At 35.6% G+C, this 21,599-nt stretch overlaps 1 protein-coding gene across 1 annotated transcript in view; it reads left to right on the forward strand.

Annotated features, from left to right (window-relative positions):
- Nucleotides 1-21,599, forward strand: part of LOC138148346 (transmembrane protein 135) — a 90,558-nt gene that overhangs the window by 27,916 nt on the left and 41,043 nt on the right. Inside the window, exon 2 of the mRNA XM_069071040.1 lies at nucleotides 15,082-15,123. The gene's annotated coding sequence lies outside the window, so the exon portion shown is untranslated. The remainder of the gene's footprint in view (nucleotides 1-15,081; nucleotides 15,124-21,599) is intronic.

Consider the following 21,599-nt stretch of genomic DNA (forward strand, 5'->3'; position numbering starts at 1 on the left):
AGTCACATAACTAGTAGGTATCTTAGGCTGGACTTAAATTCAGGTCTTCCTGACTCTAGGCCTGGCACTCTATCCATTGTGCCACCTAGCTACTTATCTTTACTAGTATAGCCTTATGATAAGTTGGAAAAGCATGTGTATAACCCAGGATAGACTCATGGCCCAGGTATATAGATTTGGGAGTTATCTTTGTAGGGGCAGTAATTGAAATTCTGTGTCAATGAAATTCCCAAGGAAGAAGATGTGGAAATAAAAGACAAGAAAGCCAAGGACAGGTTTTTAAAGGATATGAGCAAAGGAAAACAGAGTAAGGGTGACAAGAGAAGAAGGAGATGAACCCAGGAGAAGGTGATTTCTCTCTGAAGCCATGAAAGGGAAGAAAATGCAGTAAAGGTGGGGGAAGAAAAGGGGAGGAGAGATGGTCTTCTTGTTGTATAGCCATCAAATAGAATGAAGACTGAAAAAAAAACCGACTAGTGGATTTGACCTAATAGTCCTTGATCTTTGAGGAAGTTTTTCAGTGAAGTCACCTGGATGGAAGTCAGACTATAAGGTACTGGGTAGAGTAGAGCCATGATAAATTTTTTCCTAAAGGTTTGTCCATGAAAGGGAGGAGAGAGAGAGAATGGTAGCTGAATAGTATAGAAGGTGAAGGAAGAATTTTTTTTGGATTTGAGAAGATCTGACCATATTTTATAGGTAGTTGGAAAAGGAGTCAAAGAACAGGATGGATTTAAGATGCATGAAAGAAAGACGATGACGATGGAGCAATGTCTTAGAGCAGGCATAAGGGGATGGGATCAAAAATGCAGGTTGAAAGATTGACCTTGGCAAAGAGTAAGGATGTCTTTTTCTTGGGGACCTAAGGGAAACAATAATGATTTGGAGATGGTACTGAGAGCATAAATTCACATAAAATTTTTTCTTTGTAGTCTTAATTATTGATATTTCTTGCTAAACTCTTCTCCTCCTAAAGAATGTCTAGTCACACAGAGACAGTATGTAGAACAAGTATATTTGAGAATGGTTACTGTCTTTTCTAAATATTGTCCATTCTTAATCTTGCTATCTTCCATAAGTGAATTCACTAAACACTCACATTTGTTTGCCTGTGGTCAAGGCAAGTCAAGTCAGATTGTTGTCTTAAAACTTTTGGGAAATGAAAAATAGCTTCTCTCGTTGGAAAACTTTGGGTAACCTTGGTCTCAATGTAGATAGCTATATCTCTGTGTAAATTCACTACAAATACTAGTACAAAGGAAATATAAATGTGACATACATATAAAATAATCATTGAAATACCTTACAAATACTGATTTATAGTAGATTAAAGACAAATTTGTTTAGAACTCTACTACATAAGTTCTCATTTTTTTTTTTGCCCGAAATGAACATGTAATTTGCTGTGGCATATACCTCATTTCCATCTTCCACCCAAATCAAAGTGGATATACATAGAAGTCCTTATTATTAATGAAAATATTAGGATTGAACTCTTAGTTTAACTATACATAAAGTTACAAGTACACATATAAAATGTGTGTAATCCTATTCCTGAAACTAATATGAAGAAAAGTTTTTATAATTTAACAAGCTTAAACTGAATAACTGAAACTTATTATGAAAACCATTAGCTAGCAGATGGTTGGATTTTAGGAATAAAAATGGAGTTGTGCTGTAAATTTCTTTTGAAGTATAAAATAAGTCCATTTGATCTTTAATGGATATGTCCTTGCCCTTTCACTCTTTATTCTTAGACTTTAATAATGCACAAATAGTCTGTCAGCTAAGGACAAGAGATACTTCTTAGTTCCTTGAAGATGAGCTGTTCAAAGCCCTGTATGCTAGCACTTAGGAAGAGTCCACAGGTTGCAGAAGAATGAAGCTTTGTTCAGACCATTACAGTTCAATAGCATTTAATGAGCTCCTATTTGTGGAAGACCCTGTGCAAGAGATAAAAAGAAAACCGTGCCTGCCTTCAAGAAACTTCTGTTCTCCTGAGCAGGAGGAATACAACATAGAAACAGAGCAGTACATAGGAAGTGTGTACAAAGCCACTTTTGGTTGGGAAGAGAGCAAGCAGCAGCTGTGAGGATCCTCAAAGGCCTTCCAGGAGAGGCTGGATCTTCTGCTGAGATGAGAAGAAAACTAGCAATTCTCTGAGGTAGAGATGAGGAAGGGGAACATCCTGACAGGGGATCACCATTAAAGAGGGACCTGTCAGGCATGGCTAAATGTCCTTAACAGAGAATGCTAGAGAGATACTGAAAGGTTTTAAATGCCAAGTAAAAAAACAACTGATTCAACAAGGTTAGACCCACCTATGCTTTAAAATTATTTTCACAGTTATGTGGAAGATGGATTGGAGAGGGGAGTCACTGGAATTTAATAACTACTTACAGTAGTCCTATGACTGGTCATGATGAAGGCCTGAACTCAGGGTAGTAGTGGCTGTGTTAATGGAGAGAAGAGGACAGATAAGAGAAAATTGGAGATAGAATCTGCTAGAATTGGCATCGGAGTAGATAGAAGGCTTGAAGAAGTAGGAAGAATTGAGGACTTGTATTTATTTTGTATTTCTGTTTGCATATCTGTGTATATAATGTTGTCTTTATCCTATGTATTTCCTCCCTTTTCTTCCAAATCCTTGAAAAAGCTCTCTGCACTCTCTGCCTCTGATTCCTTTCTGACTCATCAAACAGAAACTGCTCCCTCCAGAGTTACCAGTGAACTCCTTAATTGCCAGTCTGATGGTATTTTCTCAGTCCTAATCCTCCTCTGCTTAGCTTTTGTATTTGACACTGCCGTCTACCATTTCTACCTTCATACTCACTCCCAGTTTACCTCCTACCTGTCTAACTTTTAGAGTCTCATTTGCTGACTTATCCTCTACATTATGATCTTTAACTTTGGCTCTTCCCTAAGGTTTTTTCTTAGACTCTCTTAACTATACTCTCTCTTACTCATCTTATCAGTTCTTACAGGCTCAACTGTCATCTCTATGTACACGACTCCCAAATTTGTATATCCTAAGCTTCAGTCCTGTAGCACCAAATGTCTATTTGTCTTCATATAGATTTAGGACATTTTGGAATATCGAGGTCCAGTATATGGGAATATGACTTACTTTTTTGCCACTGGAGATGGTAGAGGAAAAAACCAAAAGGGCACATGTTTGGGGCAGGGTCCTCAGCCTTGGTGTCTGGAAAAAGGTGTCTGGGGAAAAGCCTGGTGCCCTGCTGGATTGGGTTGGTGATTCTGGAACCATCCCTTTTGTTTTATATTTTCTAAGTCAAAGATTTGTGATGCAGACCTCACCTTGATGCTTCTAATTAAAGAGCAAAAGTAGTTGTGACAGAGAACACCACTAGCAATCCCAGCATAAGACACAGCAGACAGAGAAAGGGAAACCAGTACAATTTACTGAGGGAAGATACAAAATGAAAGGGCTTTCAGGGAGAAAGGATATAGGGTTATCTATTGGGATCCTGCATGTCTAACTAGGACAAGGGAATAGAAGCAGAGAGCAAGGAAATTGGAGCTGGCATGTCAAGTTGTCAAGTTGAGGTTCATATGTGGTATACACTTCCTCAGGGTTGAATTGGAGACTGCACATCTTATTCTGACAAAGTGACTTAGGGGTTTTGAGCTGCCCTGGGTCCTTGTATTTTGGTGTATCAGGGATGCTACAGTATTTCTTACATTATTGAACATTTCAAACATATGTCAAATTCTACAAATCTAAAACTGAACTAATTATCATTCCCTTGAAACTTTACCTTCCTTCAGGCTTCTGTATTTTGGTTGAAGGCACCACTATCTTTCTACTCTCCCACATATATAACCTCAGTGTTAACCTTATCTTCCTCCTTTCTCTCTCTCTCTCTCTCTCTCTCTCTCTCTCTCTCTCTCTCTCTCTTTCTCTCTCTCTCTCTCGCTTCCCCCCTTGATACTCAGTTGCCAAATCCTATTATTTCTACATTCACATCTCATATCTGGTCCAGGTCCTTATCAACTCTCACCTGATTATTGCAATAGCTTTCCAATTGGTCTTCCTGCCTAATTTCTCCCTATTCTGGTTCATCTCACATATTCCTCTCAGGGTAGTTTTCCTTTAGCCGTGATATCATCACATGACTTCTATATTCAGTTGACTTCTGTAGTTACCTGATACTTCTAAGATACAATATTAACTTCTGTGTTTAGCTGGTTAAGGCCTATACAGCCTGGTCCCACCCTGTTTTCTCTGCTTCATTGGACATCACTTTTCCTCCTACGCTTTATGATCTAGCTAACTTGGCTAGTCAGGTGCTTCTCAGAAGAGGCATTCCATCTATAGTGTTTGTCCTTTACACGCCCATTTCATATGCCTTTCTCCTTTTCACTGTTCTACTGGATACCTGTCTTCCTTTCAACATGCAGCATCATCTTCTGTAAGAAATCTTTTCTGATCCATGTAACTGTGAATGTCCTACCTTACAAAACTATCTTATATTTGACTTATTTTGTACATATGTGTATTAAACTTTAAATTTATCCTACATAAACTTTTTTTTTTAATATATGCTTTGTTGGCTTGCCCACTAGATTGTGAGCTCCTTGTGAATAGGGATCATTTCATTATTTATATTTGTATTTCCAGTACCTAGTACAATGCCTAGCACATAGCAGATGCGTAATAAATACTTTTTGATTAATTTGTACACCTTTTGCCTACTAGCACACCAATTTTCACAAATTAGTTGCTCAGTAAATGCTTGTTGATTTGAATTGAATTAATTTCATTTTTCCAAGGCTATGAACCTGGGTTATGAAAGCATAATGGTACCCTCAACAGAAAAAGAAAAGTTAGGAAGAGAGTAATATTTAAGGTGAAAATAAAAAAATAAAAATAAAAAACCAACATATTTTTTTTTTAAAGCAATCGGGGTTGAGTGGTTGCTCAGGGTTGCACAGCCAGGTGTTGTTTCTGGGTGTGGTGCTGAGTGTCTGGGCCCGGATTTGATCCGGGTCGTCCCGGCACTGGGGCCGGTGCTCTTGCTTGCTGAGCCACCTGGCCAAAGTTGAAATATTAACATTCCTACATGGAAAAACAATAGTTGTAACTTATGAAACTTTTCTCAGTAGTTGAAGGGATTAGAAATATATATGTCTTTATATGAGGGTATGTGGGCATATGAATACATATGTGAATGTGTGTATATACGTTTACAGGTATACATAGATAGAGGGCACAGGACCAATTTAACAGGAAGGGATGATACTTAAAAGGTGAAATTAAGAGGTGAGAGAAATATAATGAGAGGAGATGGGGAGAGACAGAATGGGGCAACTATCTCATACAGAAGAGGCAACAATGGAGGGGAAGAATAGGAAGGCAAAAGGGAATGGGTCAACCTTATTCCTATTGAATCTGGCTTGAGGAGGGAGGGAAATACACACTAAATAGGGGATCTCACCCTCCAGGAGAATAGGGGGGGAAGGGGATGTGAGGGGGGATGATGGAAGGGAGGGCAGGCTGGGGGGGAGGGAAGTTGGAAGCACCCACTTTTGAAAAAGGACAGGATCAAAGTAGAGAATAAAACAAGTGGGAGGTGGGATAGGAGGGAGGGAAATATAGTCAGTCTTTTACAATACATTTACTATGTTATTGTTTTGCATTAGCCGCACATGTACAACCTATACTGAACTGTGTGTCTTCCCAGGGGGGGGGGGGGGGGGGGGGGAGGGAATGAATCTGGAATTGAAAGTTTTAAAATCAAATATTCAAATATATGTGTATATATATATGTGTGTGTATATATATATATACTATTATTAATACCATCTTACATGTTATTAAGAAAAAAAAAGATATACAGGCACTGAGGCATAGAGATCCACTGGAAAAGTTGAAACGGGTATGGGAGAAAATATGGGAGAGAGCAGATTGGAGGTGGGGATATCCTGTGGGACTGCTGTTTTGGGGGGATGGGTGGGGGAAAAACGGGGAGAAAATTTGTAACTCAAAATCTGGCGGAAACGAATGATGTAAATCAGAAGTTAATAAAGCATTTAAAAAAACCCCCAACATATATTGAATTTGATTGGCCTGTAGAATATTCAGTTGAAGTTGTGCAGCAAATACTTGGTGATAACTCAAATTATAAGTGAAAATTGGTATGTAGACTTAGAGTAATATGTTTATTTGAATCCCTGGAAGGTGATGAGATCACCTAGAGAGAGATAAGAAAACAAAACAGCGGGGCCACGAGGTGGCACAGTGAAAGAGCACCGACCCTGGAATCAGGAGGACCTGAGTTCAAATCCAGGCTCAGACACTTGACATACTTACTAGCTGTGTGACTTTGGACAAGTCACTTAACCCCAATTGCCCTCCAAAAAGCCAAAAAAAAAAAAAAAAAAAAAAAGAAAACAAAACAGAATCTTGGACAGAATCCTGGAGGACACCTACATTTTGGGAGATAGATGATGATTTTAGTAAAGAATGAGAATTGTGAGAGTGATTTTACAGATAAGACCACTGGGGCCTTGAAAGTAGGGAGGGAGAGAGGAAGGAAGCAAGGAAGGGCTAATTAAGTGCCTATTACGTATCAGGCACTGCACTAAGTGCTTTACAAACATTACTTAATTTGCACAACAACCCTGAGAAGTTGGTGCTACTATTATGCCCATTTTACAAATGAGGAAACCAACAGACAGAGGTTAAATGATTTGCCCAGTGTCACACACTAGTAAGTGTCTAAGGCAGAATTTGAACTCATCTTCCAAACTATTTCCAGGATTTTCTTTGTACTTACACAAAAGGTTATTTTGACCTTATTCAGTTGTGGTTTAGAACATTTATGAAGTCTGATCTTATTCTTTTTTTGGTGACTGGGAGCAATTTTTTTCAACTTACATTCAAGGAGAAGACAATTTGCTTTTACATGTATTTTAATTTATAATAACATTGCCATTGCCAGTTCATTTTGAGGGAAAGACATCATTATAATTAATCTATATTTTTTAGAAAATAGTCTAAAGGTGATTTTTGGTTCCTCAGCAATTAATAACAGCTTGGAGCATGACCTTTTTCAATTTAGATTTTAAAGCAAAAGCTGTTCCAGCTTTTCAAAGTTTAAACAGGAATTTGATTCTGTAGGAATGGTTACTACAACTTTAGACCCAAATGTTTCCAATTTATAATTTAGAGAACACCAGAAAATGAGAATAGTAATCAGCTAAGGCCTTACAATCATGCTAGATTAGACATAACTACCTGTTTCAACTCTTTTTCTTGGGATATAGAGGACAAAACCTAACAAGGGAACCTTTTTTCAACTGGTTGATGTGGTCTTGAATGAAAAGATTCATCAAAATGCAAATATATTGTAACTATATTAGAAGAGGCCATCACTTAAAGAACTCTATTCTGAAGTAAATTCTTTTGAATATTAAATAATTCCTTTGTAAGGCAAAGCAGCACCAAGTCTTAGTACTCTTCTCTCTTCCTCATTTCAGAAATGGGAACAAGATTTACCCTTCTCCAGTCCTACAGTACCACTCCCTTTTCCCACAATCAGAAACCACTCACAGTGGCTCCGCAGTTACAGTTGTCAGTATTTTCACTACTTCAAGAATGCAATTTATTCATCAGATACAAGGCTGAATTCATCCTTGGCAGCTAGCTGGGTGCTCTCTCATAGTTTTACTTATTCTTGGTTTTCAGCACTATATTAGCAAATTTTGTTATGACATTTTCAGTACATAGGTCATAGACCTTTCCAACTGGAAGGGACCTGAGAGGTCATTTAATTGTCACTTCATCTTTTTTTTTTTTTTAAGCAATTGGGGTTAAGTAAGTAACTTGCTCGAGGATACACAGCCAGTTATTTCTGGGTGTGGTGCTAAGTATCTGAGCCCAGATTAGATTCCAGGTCATCCCGATCTGGGGCCGGTGCCCTTACACACTGTGCTACCTGGCCATCCCATTTGTCACTTCATCTTAAAGATGAGGAAACTGAGGCCTGTAAAGGTTAAGTGACCCAACTGACCTAAATGACAGAGCTTGGAATTAATTAGTATAGCTGGAAGTGGACTTGAGAACTCAGTTTCCCCCTCTTCACTGCTCTTTCCATTGCATCACCCTGCTCTTCTCCATTAGATTATTTGTTCTGACTCCAAATTTTTATTGATACTTTTCTTGAGATGGTGAATGGAAGCAATTACTCATTTCTCAATTTTTTCATTAACTCTTAATATTTATTTTTCATTTCATTGAATATAGTAAATTTAAAGTGAAATAACTGAATGTTTATTTTTGTTTTTGTTTGAGTCCAGATATATTTTGAACTCTCTTGATAGTTGACTTAAAAAAACAACAACATAACTTTGACATTTAGGGTATTTAAAAAAAATAATGTTTTACCAGGAAACATTTTTTCCTCAACTTAGAGCCTAACAAATACATGGTTCTCATAGGTGTTTATTTCAAAGCAGCTGCACTAGTAATTCTATCATTTATTTTATTTCCGTTTTTAAATGGGGTATTTGGATAATTTCCTTTAAAGTTTCAAATTTGATTTTCTCTTCATTCAGTACTTTTTAGCATCAGAGACAGTTTATTAAAATTTCAATGTATTATCAAAATAATAATCACATAAAATTGCCACTAGCAATTAGACTCAGGTGTCATCCTTTGATACCTCCTGTGTAAATGCTCAGATTTAAACTTGTCAAAGTTCCCCTTTTGTGGTTCACGTTAAAAAAAAACAAACAACCAATCACATCTTTTTGTTTCTTTAAGTTAGGCTTAATTTCCTTTTAGGATTCTTTTAAGAATAATTTTTGAGAGAAATATAGATAAATTTGAAGATTAATTGATATACCCTTTAAGAATAAACAGCATACAAATTCCTTGGGCTCCTGTATATTTTTTTCTTTTTAAATAACTATTTTTGTTAAATTAAGGCCTTGCCTTGATGAAATTTTTAACATATGAGAATATTTGATGAGTTTGTAAAATGTTGGATTGGTAAAATTAACTTAAACTATCCCAATAAAATTTCAGTCAGTGCTTTCAAGCCATGTAGAGCAGAATTTATCTTGGAAATGCGGAAGTTGGCCTGCTCACCTCCGTAAGTTCTCCTTTTAGAGAAGGCTCTTAACTGTTTTTGTCTCATGGATCTCTTTCTCAACCTGTTGAAACCTTTCTCAGAAAAAAGAGTTTAGGTGCATAAAATAAAATGCATAAGATTACAAAAGAAACTAATTATATTGAATTACATTTATCAAAACAACTATTTTTAAAAGTTCATTAATACTGGACTAACAACTCTGATTATTGAGGGATAGAAAGGAGATATGCACTATTTAAATTTGTAGGATCATTAATATCATAGACCTAGTCATTTAGTTCAGTTACTTTGTTTTAAAGATGAGAAAAAGTGAGACCCAGAGAGGTTAAGTCACTTGGCCAATGTCATGGAACATGTAATGATCAGAGGTACTATTTTAACTTGCAGCCTCTGATACTAACTAGTTGTAAGCTTGGCTCAGTGAACTAATTTCTTTCTAACCACTTTAAAAAGTGAAGGCAAAAAGGAATACTTACATGCTTTTACCTGATATTTTATTCTCTGCTTCAATACCTTATCACTTACATGGCATTTTATTGTTTAAAAAGTATTTAATTGATAGTTTTGGCTTTTTCCATATATGATTTTTTGGCATTATGGCTAATTTGTATGATTGATTTATGTACCTTCTAATTCCCATAGTTGTGATGAAGGAAAGGTCATGGATAATCTGTAAACCAAATAGCAGCTCCTGAATGATCAAGAGTTGATTGTGTGGCTTAAGTTGTTCTTACAATGATGTTATGATTTCTCATTAGGCTTCATTTAATTTTAACAATGTTATAAATTTATCATACTGAAAATCAACATTTATAACCATTGGCACTATCATTAACTTTCAGACAATCTTAATTTTTTGGAAAGATCATTGTTGATAAATATTTTAGGGAAATTCATTTTACTATATTACATTGTGAAGAATCAGTTCTTAATATTGCCTCAACTCCTTATATTGTTCTACAGATATCACCTACTAAATATTATTAGCCTTTATGGATCTGATCTGTCTAGTTATTAAATTATTACAGCTAAAACTGTCATTTCCCAAGATTATAAATAGTAATTTAAAAATCCTTAAATTTTACTCTGAAACACCTACTGTCTTAGAACCTCAGAGCTGAAAGGACCCTTAAAAAGGCAACATGATGTGTTATATAAAGGAAGGATTCACGGAGCAGACATGTATTAAGCACCCACTACATGTAAAACACTTTGGCATATATGGGATATAACAAGAAAATATTACTGCCTTCAGGGTATTAGAGTCCTTTGAGGGGATTTACAGGTAAAGAAATATTATATAATTTGAGGAAGAAGAAGATAAGGGAATCCTTGGAGTCTTCCAGTAGGAAATAGTACTGAAATTAGACATTGAAGCTTAGAATCTGAAGAAATGACGAGGCGAGGAACGTGCATTCCAGGCATGTTGGCAGCCACAAGACTGAGGCTGTAGTCTGGAAAGTAACTTAACCACAAAATCAAATGAGCAGTTTGGATAAGATGACATATTTCCAATTATTTTTTTACCCTCTTCTCCAATCTACACATTTTACAAGTGACTGAGGTTAAATTACATACCCAAGCCTGGTAATAGCAGAGCCAGGACTAGAACCTAAGTTTTCTGAGTAACCTTCCAGTGCTGTTTTCTACAGCTGTTTTATACCACATCTGAAAGAAATAGTATGGTTGCCTTTAAAAAGATGTGTGCCATCATATGCATTTCATGCCAAATTAATTTAAAGTGGGGGGGGGGATTACAGGCAGGCAATGTGGCTTAGTGAAAAGATTGCTGGATTTAAAGTTATAGGACCAGGGTTCCAATTCCAGTTCTGCCACTTACATAACGATGGGTATAATTGTGGGCAGATCTCTTCACTTTGCTGTTCCATGTTTCCTCATCTGTCAGATGAAGGAATTGGACTAGACAACCCTCTAAATCTTTCCTTCTCTTAATCTTATGCTTGAGATTTTATATGTCACATAAGAATATGTTTTGAGAAAATCTTCTGTCTAGTAGGGACTGTATAATAAAGTATCACATTGAATATTATTTCAACTTTTGGGTTAAAGATATGCTGAAACTTACATCATAGAGCAGGACTTCTTAACTTTTTGTTTTATGATCCCTTGAATAATCCAGTGAAGCTTATGGAAGGTATAAAATACATGGGATTACAAAAGAAACCAGTCATTTATTAAAATATAGCTATCAAAATATCTAAAAAAAAAAAGTGAATAGACTCCAGGTTAAGAATCACTGTCTTAGAGCATTTTACTACTTTGTGAAATAATAAAATCTAGGAAACTTTTATCTTCCATCTTATGGATTTAATATTAAGAGATCTGTATTTTTCAGAAACCTAAGTGGTTTGATGAAGCACAGCAACATTTACAATGCTTTGGGATATATTTTTTGGAAGAAAATTCTACAGAGAAGGTTTCTTTTGTTTTTCTTTTTAACTTGGAATTAGAACTATATATGCTTTCAATAATAGTTTACTGGGGACATCTACTGGGGACTTGTTGTATTTTATGAATTCATGGACATTAAATGTGGAAAAAAGACTGTAGTAATATTTCTCTCAGACTCATTTTATGTCTCTTCTTTTAAAATATTTGTTTTCCTCTCAACTGTTATTTCATCCTAAAGTATTATTTTTGGTTAATTCTAATCTTTCCCTCTAATATTCTAAATAATTGTTTTCCTTGTTTGTATTCATGAACTACCTGCTTAAATTGTGCTTTTAGCTTATATATATATATCTCCCTTCTCTTGAGTACTTAAAGCTAACCTCTTTTCAACCATTTCCTGTGTTTTTTAGAAATTATGCTATTTGACAGTAGGATAGTTTCATGATATTGGAGATACTGAATAAATATTTTCTGAGCAAATGAGGACAGGAAGGAAGGAAAGTTAGAGACTTTAAATTAATTTGTCTTACCAGAGTCTAGCCTTGGTAGGTGTTTTGTGGTTTATTTTTTTCATGTTCACACTTATAAGTTGAAATGTAGTTTTTAATGTGATCAAGATTGAGAGACAGGTTTTTTTTTTAAAGAATATTTTAATTCTTGTCTTATATGCATTTTATTAGAGTCTTATTATAAAACTGATATTGGGGAAAGACATAATTATAGTCATTCACATTATAGAGCATGAAGAGAGATGTGCAGTATACAACATTGTGCTAGTACCTGGTTTAAATAAAATATAATCAAATCTATGGCATCATAAAGTATTTCATAATGACCTTTTGCAACATAGTAGTAAATCTTACATCTAATATCACACTTAACTTTAAGTTTAAAATTGTACTATATTATATATGTGATCAGAAGCTACTCCTAAAGGCAGAGCTAGAGCCATATACAATTAAAAAAAATTTTTTTTTTGTAGGAATAATTACTTTTTTTGTTCTCTTAGACTTAGACATCTGACCCTCAGTTACATTAAGGGACATTATGCACATGAATGGAAAGAATAGCCCCCTTTGAAAGTCCTCAGACTTTCCCAATATGAAGCACTTCCCACAGGGTCCTGTAAAAAGAACCAAGCTTCCATTATAATGAAATTGCAAATTCATTTGTAGGTTCCCTTTTTATTTTTGAAAGCTACTTTTTGATGTCTTGAACAGCAATTAAATTCATTGTTTAAGGTCACAAATCTGAAGTTACTTGTCAAAATCCTTTTTTGAGGATTCTATCAAGATAAATTGCTATCTTTTAACAATAACTTAGCAAAACATATTTTGTTCCCAGATAATCTTCTACTCACCTTCCTGCTTTCTGTTTTCCTATCTGTAGGCCTCTCTCACTTCTTTATTCTTACTCAGATGTTACCCAATTACAAGTTTTAACTATGATATAGAAATGAGTTTAATTGGTTTTTAATGTTAGTATTTCAACTTTGGGGTATATATAAATAAAATAAAATGTCCTACTTTTCTCTCATTGTGTGTAGCCATAGTGTATGGAATCTATTCTGTGTAGTGTGAATAAACCAAATTAATTATTTTTAAATGAATTATTTTTACTTGATAAAACCCTAAAAATGCATAGTATGGTTTCAAATGGATTAAAAAAGAATTTCTGTGCTTTCTTAGATAAAATTAATTTCTAAAATGTCTTGGCCTTATTTAAAAATATTTTATTAGTGGAAAAATATTAACTTAGCTTTCCCTTGAAATAATTTCATTGCATTTTTTTTTGGCAATGATCAACATAGAAAAGCTACTGAAAAAATTGTTAATTAGATTTCATATTACTTTCCCCATAATATTGAAGTATAAGGAATGGAAGGAGGGGATGAGAGAAGTTAGTGATTTTCATTTTGGAATATCCAACTTCTTTTTTCTTTTTTTAAGCAATCGGGGTTAAGTAACTTGCTCAAGGTTACACAGCCAGTTGTTTCTGGGTGGGTGCTAAGTGTCTGAGCCGGGAATTCAATCTCCAGGTCATCCTGACACTGGAGCCGGTGCTCTTACTTGCTGTGCTACCTGTCCGCCCCTATCCAACTTCTTGAAAGTAAATTAAAGTGGATATCATTATAATGCCATTTGCTATAACTGTATGTAAGGAGTATAGTTTCTAAAGTACTAAACAGCGTTATAACCTTCAAGCCTCATTTAGCAGCTTTATCTACTGGATCTTCTGGGACTGGCCTGATATCGAGAAAAGAAATATACTTTTAATGTAGCTTTACAAAATTAGTATCCTTTATCATATTTTATCACCTGACTTTTGGCTGAGGAAATATGTTCACCATAAGATAGTACCACAGGAAAGACCCCAATCATCATATTAAAGTGAGGCTATAGTGTAATAGAAGGCTGTTTTATAAAATAGGTTTCTGACCTTAGAAGTAGTAGTTTGAACCAACCTTGTGTACTGGATATGTATATTCCTTAGTTATAAGCTAGGAGAAGGCCTTTCTTTTCCCTTATTCTTCTTGACCTTATTTAACTGCTTTGCCTGGTTTCTTTTGGAGATGAGAACCATTTTAACCAGTCTTGTTACATGTGGCTGCCCATTTGGACACTTCTGTGTATTCAAAGAATTAAATAAGGAACAGTCAGGGCATTAGGTTTCCTGCCCCACCCCCAAGTGCACAAAATCTAGATTGCAAAATTCCCAATGAATGTACTGGCCTGATTAATTACAGCATTGTTATCACTCAAATGCTTGAAAGTGAAAATTCTGCCTTCCTACTTTAAATAATGGAGAGAATTGCCCCAAATGAGTCATTCTTCAGCCTGTAGGTTAGGTTCTAAATTATTTTGGCTTTCTAAGTGGAAATATATTTACTTTAAGAGTGTTGGACTTGGAGGTAGGAAAAGATGAGGCTCAGATCCTGGCCCTCTCCATAGTTATAAGCTGTATTAGCCTGGGCAAGCCTGCCAACCATTATGAATTTCAGGTCCTTTTCTGTAAAGTAGGGATGATAATATCTTTGGCAATATTTGCTTCTTAGATTGTAATAATCAAATGAGATTATACATATCTTTACTTTGCAAAACCTAGGGGGTTCTGTAGATATCAGCTGATACTGTTACAATAAGGTCTAATTTTGTTTCGTTGTTCATCCTTTGCTGTGCCAGTTTGTAAAGAGTTATTCCATACTTTGTTAATAGTTCTTTTCTAAAGGAACAATTTCACATTTACATTTTAAGAGAGGAAACAGTGTTCAAATTAATAAAATGCCAGACTTGCAGCCAAGAAAACCTGGAGAGTTTCATATATCAAGAAAATATTTGGATACTCAAATACTTATTACCTCTGAGAGTGGGCAAGTTGCTTACCTTCTGTCAATCTCAGTTTCATCCACCTATAAAGTAGAGGGTCATTGTGAGGATCAAGTGAAATAATGTTTGTGATATATAAATGAGATATATAAATTATTAATATTTATAATACAATTATTTCCCATATTACACTCATTTATGATAGTAAATTTTTAATGTTTTAGGTGCAAAGATGGTTTAAAAGGATTCACTTTTTCTGCACTTAGGTAAGTAACATTTCATCTGTCTTTGTATTAAGAGATCATTTAAAACTTAGCCTCCTGGAGTGAAATACACACTAAATAGGGTATGTCACCCTCCAGAAGAATAGGGGGGGAAGGGGATGAGAGGGGGAATGATGGAAGAGAGGGCAGGCTAGTGGGGAGGGAAGTTGGAAGCACCCACTTTTGAAAAGGGACAGGATCAGGGTGGAGAGTGGAGTAGGTGGGAGGTGGGATGGGAGGGAGGAAAGTATAGTCAGTCTTTTACAATATATCTACTATGTTGTTGTTTTGCATTAGCCACACGTGTACAATCTATACTGAACTGCTTGTCTTCACAGTGGGGGTGGGTGATGGGGAAGGAAGGGAATGAATCTGGAATTGAAAGTTTTGAAATCAAATATTCAAATATATGTACATATATGTGTGTGTATACATATACATATATATATATATATATATATATATATATACTATTAATAATACCATCTTACATGTAATTGGGAAATAAGATATGTGGGCACTGAGGCATAGAGATCCATGGGAAAAGTCGAAAGGGGTATGGGAGAAAATATGGGAGAGAGCAGATTGAAGGAAGGGATATCCTGTGGGACTGCTATTTTGGGGCAGTGGATGGGGGAAAAGCGGGGAGAAAATTTGTAACTCAAAATCTGGTGGAAACGAATGATGTAAATCAGAAGTTAATAAAGCATTTTTTAAAGTAAAAAACAAAAACTTAGCCTCCTTTTTCTTTAAAAGTAATAAAGTATCCTTTTACTTCGAGGATCAAAACTTTAAGGATTTGTTAATTCCATGTTCTGAAAAAACTACCTACCAGCATTAGAACACAACCCATGTAGGTCCTGTATTGGATATAGGAACTGGACTTGGAGTCAGGAAGACCTGAGTTTAAATCCTGCCTCAGTCCTTTTCTTAGACAGAGCCCTCAGTTTCCTCATCCATCAAATAGAGATACTAATAGTCCTGATCTCACAGGGTTATTGGGAGGATCAAATATTAACTTATTAATATTAACTTAATATGCTTAATAAAAATCATTTTGCACACTTTAAGGCACTATATAAATGATAGTTATTATTGTTATAGTAAATTATCTTCATGAATTGGAGTGATTAAAAAAAATCACCAATTGGTGACTCTCATGTCTCCCTTACCCCCATTCTCTCAGCTGAGAACCTTGCCTTATAATTTATAGAAAACATTGAGGCTATTTGCTGTGAACTCCCTTTTCTCCCTTCTTCTGAATAATCTCCTATTATTTAGGTGCCTTCTGCCACCCTTTCACATGATGGAGTGGCCTTACTCCTTACCAGGGCTAACTTCTCTACTTGTTCAAGTAATTCCATTCCATCCCATCTCTTTCAATAGATTGCCCCCCCCCCCATCATCCTCACTCTTTCTGCTTATTTTCATATTCTCCCTCTCTACTTGCTGATTTCCTATTGTCTATGAAAAAATTCTCACTTGATTCTTCCATCCCTGCTAAGTAGAATCCTATATCTCTTCTGCCCTTTATAGTCAAATTCCTCAAAAAGGTTGCCTGCAGTAGCTACCTCCATTTTCTCTCCTCTCACTCTCTTCTCAATCTCTTACAATATGGCTTCCAATCTTATAATTCCATTGAAATATTTTTTTCTAAAGTTACTAATGATCTCTTAGTTGTCAAATCCAGTTGGCCTTTTCTCAACCCTTGTTCTCTTTGACCACTCTGTGGTCTTTGACACTTCTGATACTTCTCTCTTCTTTGATAATTTCTTCTCTCTAAGCTTTTGGGACACCATTCTCTCGTGGTTCTTCTCCTACCTAGCTGACCACTCCTTTTCTGTCTCCTTTGCTGGGTCCTCTTCTAGGTCATGCCCTCTAATTGTAGGTGTCCCTCATCGTTCAGACCTTGAGCCCTCTTTTTTTTTCTCTCCCTCTCTGCTACTTCACATAGGGATCTCATCAGCTCCCATTGATTTAAATACCATTTCTGTGCTATGATTCTCAAACCTAATTATCCTGTCGCAATCTCTCTGCTGACCTCCAAACTCACATCTCCAAAGACCTTTCAGACATCTTGAACTGAATGTCCAGTAGACATCTTAAAACTCGGTATATCCGAAATGGAATCCATTATCTTTTCCCCTAACCCCCCCTCTTATTTCCCCTCTTACTGGGAATAAAAAGAAAAAGTTCTTAACTAGGATAACAGTAGGGGATTGAAAAGAAATACTCAGATATGAGGAGATACAACAAAGGAAGAGTCCATGAAATTTAGAAAATGGTTGAATATTAATGGTCATGAAGAATGAAGAGTCACATAATACTTGTTTTGAGACTGACTAGCAACATGGTGCTACCATGAAAGTACGTCTGTACATGGGGGTAGAGGGTTTTTTAGTGGAAGATTGTAGTGCTGTAGCACTTGTCAAAAGTTCCCAAGATTGTCTAGAAAATATGTCCTCCTATGTATTATACTTGTCAGGGAAGCCTATGTTAAAAGAAAAAAAAATCATTTTTGAAGTTTAACAAAAACCCTTCTTTTGAGATGATAACCTCCATCTGTCTCAGCAGTATTATGAACACCTCTGCCTCCAGAACTGGTACAAAAACTGTATTCCATATACTGTTCTTCTGAACTAATTCTAAACTATCTTTTTTTTTTTTGGAGGTCAGTTGGGGTCAAGTGACTTGCCCAAAGTCACACGACTAGTTTTTGTGTTAAGTGTCTGAGGCAAGATTTGAACTCAGGTCCTCCTGACAGACTGGTGCTCTATTCACTGTGCCACCTAGCCGCCCCTCTAAACTATCTTCTGATCAAGATGATGCTGTTGCTTTGGACTTTTCTTTATATATTATCTTAAAATTCTCCCTGCACAAGAGGAGATAGAATCTTCTAGACGAACTTTGTTGTGCCAATATTACTTTTGTACCCTGAGCATTTCATTAAGTTTATGTCTTCATGTGTATTTTATATTGTATTCTTCTCTCTATTAAACAAAAAGCTTAAACAGGTTTTATTTCATTTCATATTTTCCACATTGTAAATGGATTATCTTTATGGTTATAAACCTTGTGAAACAGTTACAGGAATATTACTGAAGCCAAACATTTATTATTGTCAAATTTCCTGGCCAAAAGATAATGTGGGTTAATGCAGGTAAGGTCTCATAGCTTTCCAGAAACAATCTGAAATAAAAATCTAGTTGTAACCTCTTCATTCTTTGTGATTATAGCTTTTATTACAAACACATTATATACATATGTGTGTATATATGTAATATATAAGGAATGTGATACATAAGCATTATTAAAAACTGCATTCTCCCAGTGTTAAGGTTAAAATATTATTTGTAATAACCAAATATTATGTGGTTTAGAGTATTAAGATTAAACTTTAAAAGTGTAAAAGTACATATTGAGGTACTATAGTAATAAATATTAAAAGATCTCTGGAGAAATAACTCAGGGTCCCTTTACTAATTAGCAGATTATGCTGCTCATGTTAAATGATCAGTAAAAATTGTTGATTTATACTTTGGAAACTGACTTCTTTTAAATCTAGAAGCATTTTTTTTTGAAAATGAAAAATGCCTTCACATACATATGTACATGTGCTTACACAGGCACGTGCATGCACGTGCACACACACACACACTTTATTGGATTTTGAGAAAAGTTGTCTTAACCAAATTTCTTAAATTTCATGCTACCAAAGTAAATAAACATAAAATAAAAAGACATAAAGTGAATAAAATGTTATACTGTTAGACATTTAATTCAACCTAAATCTATAGGCCTAATACTGATGAAACCTATATTTTACAAGGTATTAATACTGTAGTAAAGTAAGAATTTTTATTTCAAATAAAATATATCTACATTATTATTACAATTCTTATAATTGATGTTAGGAAATTATTGTGTGTTTATAATGCATCAAATTTGTTTGTAAAATAAATATTTATTTAAATGGTACCTACCTTGTTAACTTCTCATTGAATAATGAAAATCATCTTTATTAACTCGTTCTGAGAGCTCTTTAATTTCAGTTCAACAAACATTTATTAAACTACAATGTATAAGGCACTGTGTTAGGCACTGAAGATAAAAAGGGGAAAAAAAAAAAAGAAAAAATATCCTGCCCTCAAGAAGCTTATATTCTATAGTGGGATAGGATATGAATACAAATACGTAAATACAGGCTAATTTGAGGAAGCAGACTAACAGCTGGGAGAATCTGAAAGGTCCATGTAGGCAGTGGCTGCTAAGCTAATCCTTAAAACAGGACAAGGACTATGAAAGGTAGAAATGAAGAGAGTACATTCCAGAGATGAGGATGTGTGAATGCACAGAGGTGGATGATGGAATGTTGAATTGGGATAGTTATTAGTCCAGATTGACTAAAGTCTTGAATGTGTGAAAGGGAGAAAAAATGACAAAAGGCTGGAAAGGTAGATGGGAGCTAGATTGTGGGGTTTGAATTTTATTCTGTAAGCAATAGGGAGTAACTAAAGATTTTTAAGCAAAGGTGTGAAATGGTCCTGTGCTTTATAAAGTGTTCACTTGTCCACTGTGTGGAGGATGGATGAAGAAAGCAAAGCCTGAAAGCAAGAAGATAGTTAGGAGGCTGTTGCACAAGGAGAGGAAGGAAAGGTAATGATTTTCATTTTAGACATGCCAAGTTTGAGATCTCAGTAGGACCTGGGAAGAGATAGTAGGTACTTGTCTATTCTGAGCTACAGTTTGGGCAAGAAAATAGAACTAAAGATGTTGGCTTAGGAGTCTTGAGGTGAGAATTGAATTCACAGGAGCCAATTGAGATCACTGAGTAAAAGTATAGAGAGAAAAGAGAAGAGGGCCCCTGCATAGTAGGCAGGAAATGATTGTTGTTTTAGCAGAAAGGCTGGAAAGGACAGGGATGAAGGAAATGAGGAGAGAAGAATGATGTGGAGGCCAAAGAAGGATCAATAAGGAAGGTGTGGAGAAAAGTGTCAAAAACCACAGATAAAGTAGGCCAAATATTGAAAAAAGGTCATCAAATTTAACAAACAATAATTCTAGTTGTTGTTCAATCATTTTCAGTTATGTCAGACTCTTTGTGACCCCATTTGGAGTTTTTCTTGGCAGAGGTACTAGATTGGTTTACCAGCTCATTTTACATATGAGAAATCAGTATCAGTAGAATGTGGGATTGGAAGATATGCTATATTTGGTAAAAAGATGAGGAAATGTATATTACAAGCAGACACATTTTTACAGGAGTTTATCTCATAAGAGAACTATAGAACAATAAGAGCTTTAGGAAATTGCAGGGTGGAATGAACTTTTGTAAAGACTTAGTAGACCTGGGTTAATTTTTAAATAGTAGGGAAAGGATCCCGTGAATAAGGAAAAATTGATGATTAAGTAAGGGAATATGATTGATAAGACAAACTCCCAGATTATATGAGACCAATGGCATAAGTAGGTTGCCTTGGAACAAGGAGGGATTCCTTAGTAAAGAAAAGGACTGGAGATAATACAGAAATATTTTGAGGTGTGGAATGGGAGAGGAGTTAGTTCATGGTGGGTGACCTCAATTTTCTCAGTGAAGGAGGAGAAAAAGTCATCTCCTAAGCAGGATAGAAGAGATGGTAAAGGGAATTTGAAAAGTTTTAGAATAGCCACTGCATGGAGTGTGTTAAAGGGTCAGTCAAAGAACAATAAAAGTCTTACATGTAACAGAAAGACGCAGTTGAGTTTAGGTAGCAAAACTTTCAGAGGACCTAACCAGCATGATTGTGTGAATATGTCATTAGAGGAGGTAGATGGTGGTTGGGGCTGGCAAGGCATGAACTGCAGTAGGACAAGGTGGCAAGGGATTTGAAAATTTTAGAGTTGCTAATAATGGAATTAGTACAAGTATGAGACCCTACAAGCAACCTAAGTTATGTGAGTTAAAACTGATGAATCAGTTAGACTACCAATGAACAAGTATTTATTAAGTATCTGCTCAGTGCCAGGGACTATGAAACACTGAGGATACAAAGACAAAACAAAACGTTCCCTTCTCTCACAGAGCTTACATTCTACCTAAGGATGTACATGTACAGGTAGAAGTGTATGCAAAACACATACAAAGCAGATGCCTTTGAAGAGGAAGACATTTAAGAGGTAGGGGAGGGGGGAGGAGAGGAAATGCCTCAAGCATAAGGTGGCCCTTGAGCTAAATTTTAAAGGAGACTAGGGATTACAGGAGTTGGAAGTGAGGAGGGAGAACATTCTAGGCATAGGAGATAGGTAGTGAATTGACAATAAGATAGGAGATGGAATGTTATGTGTGAGAAATGCTAAGAAGGTGGTGACTGAACTACAGAATGTTATGAGTGAGAAACACTAAGATGGTATGGCTGAACTATAGAATGTTATAGAGAGGAGTAATGTGTAAGACTATAAATGTATCAAGAGGCCAGGTTTTGATGTTTTAAATGCTGTGC

The sequence above is a fragment of the Petaurus breviceps genome, unplaced genomic scaffold (genome assembly GCF_028583685.1).
Source record: "Petaurus breviceps papuanus isolate PSGF00001 unplaced genomic scaffold, PetGlider_PUasm1.0 90823, whole genome shotgun sequence".
Lineage (NCBI taxonomy): Eukaryota > Metazoa > Chordata > Mammalia > Diprotodontia > Petauridae > Petaurus > Petaurus breviceps.